Source organism: Moschus berezovskii, chromosome 6, assembly GCF_049115385.1.
Source record: "Moschus berezovskii isolate FMDL1 chromosome 6, NW_MosBer_1.0, whole genome shotgun sequence".
NCBI lineage: Eukaryota > Metazoa > Chordata > Mammalia > Artiodactyla > Moschidae > Moschus > Moschus berezovskii.
Window position 1 is genome coordinate 49,438,837 of NC_142465.1, and position 8,949 is coordinate 49,447,785.

General features: G+C 42.1%; 1 pseudogene; it reads left to right on the forward strand.

Moving 5' to 3' along the window:
• The first annotated feature begins 5,911 nt into the window (after positions 1 to 5,911).
• On the forward strand, positions 5,912 to 7,177 carry LOC129536494 (speckle-type POZ protein pseudogene; annotated as a pseudogene).
• The last annotated feature ends 1,772 nt before the right edge of the window (positions 7,178 to 8,949 follow it).

Consider the following 8,949-nt stretch of genomic DNA (forward strand, 5'->3'; position numbering starts at 1 on the left):
AGTGAAGTCACTCAGTCGTGTCCAACACTTAGCGACCCCACGGACTGCGGCCTACCAGGCTCCTCCATCCATGGGATTTTCTAGGCAAGAGTACTGGAGTGGCTTGCCAGTGCCTTCTCCGCAGTTATGCTCACAGCCATGCAAAAGGTTATGACTTGCCCAGAAGGCACAGACTTGTGCCAGAGCTGCGAGGCTCAGGCGCACTTTCTCTTCTATAAACTGCATCCTAAAGGAAAAGGGGAGAATACAGCACAAGATAATAGGAGCGAAGAAAGGAGAGGGAAAGACAGGAAAGAGAATTCAACACTGAAGGAGGTATGTGAAAGCAGCAGGAAGCTGGGAAGGTGACTCCTCTGGTCCCATCTACAACAGTGGCTAGCGGAGACTGAGCACCCTCTGCTGTGTGCTGCCCTTGGTCGCTCAGTAGTGTCCAACTCTTTGCAGCCCCATGGATTGTACCCTGCCAGGCTCCTCTATCCATGGGGACTCTCCAGGCAAGAATACTGGAGTGGATTGCAATTCCCTCCTCTAGGGGATCGTTCCAACCCAGGGCTCGAACCCAGGTCTCCCGCATTGCAGATTCTTTACTGTCTGAGCCACCAGGGAAGCCTTTGTTCTAGTTAAAGCTTTCTGCACATGTGTGCTAAGTCACTTCAGTCATGTCCAAATCTGCGACCCTGAGGACTGTAGCCTGCCAGACTCTTCTGTCCATGGGATTCTTTGGGCAAGAATACTAGAGTGGGTTGCCATTCCCTCCTCCAGGGAATCTTCCCAGACCCAGAGATCCAACCCACATCTCTTACATCTCCTGCATTGGAAGGTAGGTTCTTTACCACTAGTGTCTCCTGGGAAGCCCTACTAAGCACCCTAAGCTCACCCTTATCACCTTTGTGATATGCAAATTAGCATCACTTTAGTGGCTGACCACAACAAATGATCTTGCCCTCTCCTTTGAGAAGCTCAGATAGAAGTATTTTTGCTTTTTGTGTACAATTTATTTCTTGGTGTTTCTTTTAAATTTGTTCTATCCAATAATTGGCTCATGTGGGTTCATCTCATCCCCAATAGCAGACGATAAAACAGTGCATGTATTTTGGCTTACTCTTCTGTAAGAAGGTAGTCACTGATGAGAACACATTAAATTTCATGAAAGTTTTCTAAGAACAAACTTAAAAACATTAGGGTTGGATCGACAGAGTTAGTTTAAGAGTAAATTCATAGAGCAGAGAGTCCAGACATAAACCCACACATATATGCTACACTAATTTTTGACAGTGGTGTTAAGGATGCACAGGGAAAAACATAGTTTCTTTAATAAATGGTGCTTGGAAAACTGGATATCCTCATGCAAAAGAATAAAACCTGGATGCCTGTCTTATACCACTAACAAAAATTAACTAAAAATGGATCAAAGACTTCAATTTATGACCTGAAACCATTAAATTCTTAGAAGAAAATATAGGGGGAAAGATCCTTGACATTGGTCTTGGATCAATGATTGGTCAATGATTTATTGGATAAGACAACAAGAGCATAGGCAACAAAAAATAAACTAGTGGGACTACATTAAACTAAAGAACTTCTGCACAGCTAAGGAAGCAATCAATAAAGGGAAAAGGCAGCCTACAGAATGGGAGAAAATATTCACTAATCATGTATCTGATCAGGGTTAATATAAAAATATATGAAGAACTCATACAACTCAGTAGCAAAAAGCAAATAATCAAATTAAAAATAGGAAAGGATTCAAATAGATATTTTTTCAAAGAAGGCATACAAATGGCCACTAGGTATATGAAAAGATGCTCAACATCACTAACCATCAGGAAAATGCATATCAAAATCGTAGTGAGATATTTCTTCATGCCTGTTAAGATGGCTATTATCAAGAAAAGACAAGAAATAACAAATGTTGGCAAAGATGTGGAGGAAAGAGAATATGTATACAGTGTTGATAGGAATGTAAAATGGTACAAGCCATTATGGAAAGTAGTATGGCAACTCCTCAAAATATTAAAAGCTGAACTACCATATGATTCAGCAATCTCTTTCCTAGGTATTGCTGGATATCCAGCAATTGAACTGAAATCAGTATCTCAAACTGAAATGAGATACAAAGGAATTGAAATTAGTATGTTAAACAGGTATTTGCATACCCATATTCATTGTAGTTTTTATTCACAATAGTCAAGATATGGAAAAAACCTAAGTGTCAGTCAATGGACGAATGGATAAAGAAGATGTAGTGTTACATACACAATGCAATAGTATTCATCCATGAGAAAGAAGGAATTCCTGCCATTTGTTAAAACATGGATGGACATGGAAGGCATTATGGCAAGTGAAATAAGTTAGACACAGAAAGACAAATACAGTATGATTTCATATGAGGAGCCTAAGAAAGCCAAACTCACAAAAACAGAGAGTACAGTGGGGTTAGCAGGGGTTGGGGGTTGCGAATTGAGCAGATGTTATTTAAGGGTACAAATTTGCAACTAGATCAGGTTCTGGAGATCTAATGCAAAGTGATCTTAGTCAATAATACTGTCTTATAAAGTTCAAAGTTGCCAAGAGACTAGATCCTAATTGCTCTCACCACAAAAAAAGGATGGTAATTATGTGATATGACTGAAGTGTGAGCTAAGGCTACCACAGTCATCATATTGCAATATATATGTGTATCAAACCAAGGTGTTGTATTCCTTAAACTTACACTGTTACAAGTCAATTATATCTCAACTTAAAAATTCAAGAATAATGAAGAGTAAGTAAAATAGATTTTTGAAATATACTGCCAGATATTATAAACTTATCTTATTGCTCCCAGAAAGGTGAGAGTGTCCTAAAGGGAATGACCAGTCCTCAGCTACCTTGGGAAGAGGTCGGTTTGAGAGTGGGGACCAGACTTTGGAGGAGGTGCATACATGGTAGGGGTAGGAGAGCAACACGTGGCCTCCCTCTCAGGCTGTGGAACTACCTGGAGCGCTCCTATTAGGGAGTGACTGATACCGGGTGACTGTTCACTAGTTGGTAACCTGGGAGGGAGGCAGAAGTGAGCAGAGAAAAAGGTCTCAGGTTAGATCTTGACTCTGCAGTATCTCTGAATCATTCTCTGGGCCACATGTCCTTTCGACATCCACACAGCCTGTTCTGCACTGGATCAGAGAGGGTCCACACCCACAGTTGGGTCAGAGTGATTCAGGGAAATGCTGGGTTCCTTCCCTGAGGTCAGAGAATGGTGCCAGCAAGGAACAAATGGGCTCAGCTGGGCACTCCCTAGGGGTGTTCCTTGGAAGAAGGCACTTAACCAAAGTGCTGTTTCAGTTCCCCATTTGTAATAGGAAAAGAAACAATATCTTCCTCTTGGGGTTGTCATGCGGATTAGAAAAAAATATGTGCAGAGTGACTGGAATTTATACATTCATTCAGCGTTCACTCATCTCAGGTAATAGGAGTATGCAGTAGGCAAGACGGATCAAGTTCCCACTCTCTTGACTTTACATTCTAGAGAGAAGAGATAGACCATCAGCAGATAAAACACTGTCAGCCAGAGACTGTCAGACGTTGTATTTGTACCCGTCATGTACAGCCAGCACTTCCAGCACCCAGATTTAGCTGATAAGAACTTCCCAAGGCAACTTTTAGTTGCTTCCCTTGCTGTCCACCCTGGTCACCTATATTCCTAACAGATATAGCCATTCATCATTATGCTTGATTCTCTGAAGCCCCAGTTCTGTAACTAGCCCTACTTCTATAACACAGAATTGAGCCTGATGAATTCAGAAGTACTGCCATTTGGGTGCATGTGATTTATTCAGGAGAAACCTGTCAAGGATGAGGGAACCTGTATGAAGATGAGAAGAAGCTAAGTAAGAGCAAGCTCAGATCAAAGCTCACCTCGGCCTGATCACTGGGGACTCTGGCATGCAAACTCCATCTTCCACTTGTACTTTGAAGGAAGGGGATGAGGCTTTTGTAGCCCTGTCTCTATCAGTCCTTGGCCGCCCCAACTGAAGAGGTTCCTTAGTCAAGGACGAGTCTTCAGAGAAGGTCACAGGTATAGGCTGCAGCTGTGCCATTCACAGGAGGGAGTCTGTGGGCTCACCCCTGGTGAAGGGGCTCTAGGCAAGGCATCCATGCCCTCTATGAATACTCACAAGGGAAAACGTCAGAGAGTGATAAGTGCCAGTAGAGAATGAGCACAGTAACATGAAAGAGGCCACGCAGTGACTTTAGCTTGGCTGGCCAGGAGGCAAGGGGTAGTCTCAGATTTGGTAGAACCTGAGGCTTACTGTTGGGGAGGTGGGGGGGTCTTCTAAAGTAAAAGAATATAAAATCATAAATACAAAATTAGCATAAATGTGAAGATTTATTCAAAATGAGATGTCATAACAAATTACAAATACTAAAAGCTAATAAATACCTCAAACATCACAGAATCCAGAAAAAAACCCAGATGTTTATATTAATTAACTCCCTGACATATTTCTGTAATACCCTTTCCTCCATGTTTTGATGGTACATTTTTTAACTACCTCTCCATTAGATATTTGAAAATAAATTATCTATTAAGAGAATTAAAGACATTTTGACCTTTCATGCTTAACATGGTAGATGAAAAAACGTTATTTTTTTAAATTAGTGATATTCAGTTTCAGAACTTGTTATTTGGTAAAATCATGTGACTTTCAAGGATTATCATCAAGTTTGAGAAAGCCTCTGTTAAGTTTCTTTCATAAATGAGCTATGAACTTTGGGAAGACGTACTGCAGACTGGCTTCTGACTCCACACATTTCAAACTCACTCTCCTCCCATGCTCCTCGTTCTTTGGTGGCTGGGCATCATGGAGCACATTCATAGTGAGATGCCTGTATATGATGAGGATAAGCAGTCAGAAGTGAATTCAGGAAATCCTTATTATGCAGAGTACATCTAGCAATAACGTACTTCCACAAGGAAATGACTGCAAATTACTTAAATATCTCCCCTAAACTCAAATGAAATGAGTCCCTAAATCAACTTCCTTTTAGCCAGGTCCTGAAAATGCCCATAGCCACTCTGATGCCACCTGACCAGAGGAAGCAAAAAAGTGGGATAATTGGAGTAAAAAGAGAGTAACTTTTCATTTTTACTGATTGTGCTTAAAATATTTTACAGCATTTATAAAAACACATAAGCAAGCGAATAGATTACCAGAGTCCTTCCCAAGACTCAGAAAGGGCCCATGGAAATGAGCTTAGAGTAGGAAATGGCAACCTACTCTAGTATTCTTGCCTGGAGAATCCCACAGAAAGAGGAGCCTGGCAGGCTACAGTCCATGGAGATGCAGAGTCAGACACGACCAAGTATGCACGCACGCATGGAAATGAGGGGCTCTGAAATGTAAGCTTCATGCACATCACCTTAAATCTGCCAGTCAGTGAGGGCCTCTGGGAAGAGGTGCCATAGAAGATGAAAACACTTAGTTGACACCCAAAAAGTTATTATTAACTGGAGACTTGGGGTGAATCTACTGTGATATTGCAAGGACCTTTGGTGCTATCCTGAGACTCAGATCAAATGACAAAAGGACAGGAACCTAACACCTCCCCTGGAAGGCCTCTTTTAAAATAGAAGTGGCCCACATCAGGGATCCTCCCTAAAGTACCCCATTCATGGTTTTCAGCCACCCAGCCTACAGGCAATGAATGGTAGCTGTCTAGGTATCTGTTTACTGTTGGTTGCAATCAGTAAAGATTTAAAATCAGTGCATATTACTATAGATGCTCCTTGGAAGGAAAGCTACGACAAACCTAGATAGCCTATTAAAAAGCAGAGACATCGGTGTTTCGGTGTATGTGTGTATTTGTGTATTGGCGGTCCCACAGGTCCTGGATGTTGCGGACAGTATGAAGCGGGCACAGTGGGATGGGGACCAGCAGTTGTGGCCGCCACTGTCAGAGATTTCCGGTTAGACAAGACAAATTAGAGTCTTCCTACTGACTTGGGTGAAGAAACAATAGAAGTTTTTGTCCCCTGACTTCAGAAATCTTGTTTAACCTTCAAACTGGCGATGTCAAGGGTTCCAAGTCCTCCATCTCAGGCAGAAATGTCAAGCGGCCCTGTAGCTGAGAGCTGGTGCTACACACAGATCAAGGTAGTGAAATTCTCCTACATGTGGACCATCAATAACTTTAGCTTTTGCCGGGAGGAAATGGGTGAAGTCATTAAAAGTTCAACCTTTTCATCAGGAGCCAATGAAAAACTGAAATGGTGTTTGCGGGTAAACCCAAAAGGACTAGACGAAGAAAGAAAAGATTGCCTGTCACCTTACCTGTTACTTGTCAGCTGTCCAAAGAGTGAAGTTCAAGCAAAATTCAAATTCTCCATCCTGAATGCTAAGGGAGGAGAAACCAAAGCTATGGAGAGTCAACGGGCATATAGGTTTGCGCAGGGAAAAGACTGGGGCTTCAAAAAATTCATCCGTAGAGATTTTCTCTTGGATGAGGCCAATGGGCTTCTTCCTGATGACAAGCTTACCCTCTTCTGTGAGGTGAGTGTGGTGCAAGATTCCGTCAACATTTCTGGCCAGAATACCATGAACATGGTGAAGGGTCCTGAGTGCCGGTTGGCAGATGATTAAGAGGACTATGGGAAAACTCCCGGTTCACAGACTGTTGGTTGTGTGTTACTGGCCAGGAATTCCAGGCTCACAAAGCTATTTTAGCAGCTCGTTCTCCAGGTTTTAGTGCCATGTTTGAACATGAAATGGAGGAAAGTAAAAAGAATCGGGTTGAAATCAATGATGTGGAGCCTGAAGTTTTTAAGGAAATGATGTGCTTCATTTACATGGGGAAGGCTCCAAACCTCGACAAAATGGCTGATGATTTGCTGGCAGCTGCTGACAAGTATGCCTTGGAGCGTTTAAAGGTCATGTGTGGGGATGCCCTCTGCAGTAATCTCTCTGTGGAGAACGCCAGAGAAATTTTCATCCTGGCTGGCCTCCACAGTGCAGATCAGTTGAAAACTCAGGCAGTGGATTTCATCCACTACCATGCTTCAGATGTCTTGGAGACCTCCAGGTGGAAGTCAATGGTGCTGTCACATCCCCATTTGGTGGCTGAGGCCTACCGCTCTCTGGTTTCAGCACAGTGCCCGTTTCTGGGGCCCCCACGCAAGCGCCTGTAGCAGTCCTAAGATCCTGCCTGTTATAAGACTCCATTCATTTTCCAGAAGCAGCAACCATCATGGCTGCCACTGACCACCAGGTAGACAGCACAATCTGTGGAGCTTTTACCCTGTTGTGGGAGGAAAAGACTGCATCGTGGCTCCAGACTTTTAATATAGCACTAAATAAACGTGGGGGAAATAGGGGTAGGGGGAGGGAAGGGCCCAAGACTCGGGGCTGTTCAACCTAATGAAAACCCTGTTGCTGCATCACTGTGTCCCCTTTGGCCCGGCCAAGGTTGATACTGTGGGGATTCAGTTTATGCGCTGGCCCTGAGGACATCCCCATGGTGGTACTTTGGAGAAACCTGTCTGCATCTGACTGAGCAGAACAAATCGTCAGGTGCCTGGAGCAAAAAGAAAACTTAAAAAGGACATGTAGTTTTAAGAGAAAAAGGAAAGAAGAAAGGATTTTTGCAGAATTTCTCAAAAAATCAGTTTTTGGATTCCAGTAGTATTTATGTTGAGAGAAATTTTAGTCCATCCAGCTGTGCTAAAACTTGGATATTTGTGAAAACTCCTCACTATAATGCAAGTTATCAGAAGAGCTCTCTTGTGGTTAGAACTTATAGTTTGCAAGAACAGAATATGTCCTGTTACCCTTTGATGAAAAATGACCAGCAGAGGTGAAAGGGGAAGGAGATTATTTGATCTGGAAGATGAGTGTTCTGATGTGGTAGCTTTTGGAAAAAAATCTTTATTGGTGTTGAAACTGGAAAAAATAGTTTATCCAGAATTCATACTGTCTTGACAAGAACTATGGTTGTCTGTTTTTAGATATTGTGGAAAAATTTTTTTTAATTTTTTAATTTATTTTATTGGAGGCAAATTACCTTACATTAATATATTGGTTGGTTTTGCCATACATTGACACGAATCCGCCCCGGGTGTACATGTGTTCCCTTTCTTGAACTCCCCTCCCACCTCCCTCTTCCCCATATCCTCCCTCCAGGTCATCCCCATGCATCAGCCCCAAGCATCCTGTATCATGCGTCGAACCTGGACTGGTGATTCATTTCACATATGATAATATACATGCTACAATGCCGTTCTCCCCAATCATCCCACGTTCACCCTCTCCCACAGAGTCCCAAAGACTCTTCTATATACCTATATCTCTTTTGCAGTCTCATATACAGGGTTAAGGTTACCATCTTTCTAAACTCCATATATATGCGTTAGTATACTGTATTCATGTTTTAATGTTTTTTGGCATTTTTCTCTGATTTTATTTCATCTCCCCCACTCCTTTTTCTAAAAAAAAAACAACAAATACACACACAACAATAACAGAGCAAAAAGAAAAGAAAAGGAAATTTTATTATTAATGCTGTGTAAAACCTCCCAGCGCAAGATTGCTCAGCTGTTTGTACCTGACTAGCCGCCTGCATAGGAGCCAGTCCTGTTCCTTCCAATTCACCCCTCTTCCTGCAGGGGAGAACTTCCAAATGTTAAGTTTTTTTCTTTTTTTAAATATAGATAATTACTCTTTTGTAATAAAATAAAAAGCAGAGACATCACTTTGCCAACAAAGGTATATATATTCAAAGTTATGCTTTTTCCAGTAGTCATGTATGGATGTGAGAGTTGGACCATAAAGAAAGTTAAGTGCCAAAGAATTGATGCCTTTGAATTGTGGTGCTGGAGAAGACTCTTGAGAGTCCCTTAAACTGCAAGGAGATCAAACCAGTCAAACATAAAGAAAATCAACCCTGAATATTCATTGGAAGGACTGATGCTGA